Genomic DNA, 1,539 nt, shown 5'->3' with positions numbered 1-1,539 from the left:
TTTTTCCTCTCATGGAGTTTATAGTTAGTGGGGGATTTAAGACAAAAATGGATAAGCCCCACCTCTGACACATACTGACTGTGTCACCTCATCCAGGGCAAGTCACTTAAACCATTCAGGGGCCAAGTGACTACAAATTGTGGAAGAGTTGTTTAATCTGCATTGACAGAGGGAGCTCCCTCACCAATGTAGCGTCTCTACACCAGTGAAGTCATAGATTCAGACCAACAACAAAAAAGACCGAAATACAGACAATACACAACATTACAACTGTAAGCATATTAAAGAAGCGTACAGTAGTGCTAGGGGAGATCTAAAGGCAGTTTCCTGTAGCAGAGGTGGGTGGGAAATCAGGGACAACAGAAAAGAGATGCAAGTGACTTGGGCTTTAAAGGATGGTTAGGAATTTAAAGGGCAAACTGGGAGGAAGGACATTCTTGGAAGAAGATAAAAGATGACAGGGGAAAGGCACAGGGGTGGGGAAATCTACGATATGTTCTGAAGACAGAGTTGTTTAGTTCAGCTGATCCAGACCAAGAGGTCACAGCAACAAGAAGAATGAAGCATATTTTCTGGTAAGATTATACCAAAAACAGTGATGAAATGTGCAGGAGTCTATGGCAAACTGGTGCTTAGGATCTGTTCAGCTCTGCTTTACCCCATAGGAGTCCTAATGGTGGGAATTTCAGGCACTATGACAGGGGGAACTATTGGAGGTGGGGAAAGGGGGGAGATGGCTAGCTTTCAAATCCCCTCAAGTCACAGGCAGATACCTACTTCATTTCCTACCATTGTCACACTAGGCCCTTGTCCCAAAGAACTGGGCTCTGAAAGCCTAGCACAGCTCTTCTCCGTCAGGGCAGCTCTGCTATCTACCTACCTTGGAGTTAAACAGAAACGTGACATGAGAAACGTGGGACACCCAGGATGGAAATCATAAAGAAAAGGATGAAAGGCCAACCCACCAGAAACATGTGATTCTTGTAAACTTCAGTGATGATGAATCAGTCTGGGCCCAGAGTTGGAAACTGGGGAAAAGGTCAATGGAAACAGCAAACACAGCAGCAGTTAGCTACCCAGTGCTGAATAGGAACAAGGGGAGAAGTGTGGCCTGTCTCATCGCAGGCTGGAGTGGGGGCTACCCAGTTTCCCCCTTTCAGAGAATGCCACGTTCTATGAGCCTGGGGAGGCATCAGCTGCTTTGAACAGGGGGCCAGACACTTTCTGACCCAGAGAAACGAGTGGAAAGGAGCTGGGGTGGGGGTGGGGCCCAATCTGGTTATGGATGCTTTGCTGTCAAAGATTGCTGAGCTGGCTGGGGAAATCCGAGCTGTTGACAGCTTTCTTCTGACTTTTTTTTTTCCTTCCAAGACCAGATCTGAACACAGGTTTTTCATTTCACGTGTGTGTGTGTGTGTGTGAGTGTTGGCAAGGCTCTGCCGAGGAGTTGTAGCCTATTAGTCGCAGCATTGCAGAGGTCCCCAACCCCTGGCAGAGGAGGTGGGAGGTGGGCCAGTGTTGCCAGCCTGTGCCAGGAGG

Source organism: Vombatus ursinus, unplaced genomic scaffold (assembly GCF_900497805.2).
Source record: "Vombatus ursinus unplaced genomic scaffold, bare-nosed wombat genome assembly UNPS02009062.1, whole genome shotgun sequence".
NCBI classification, from domain to species: Eukaryota; Metazoa; Chordata; class Mammalia; order Diprotodontia; family Vombatidae; genus Vombatus; species Vombatus ursinus.
Note: the sequence above shows the minus strand (reverse complement) of the source record.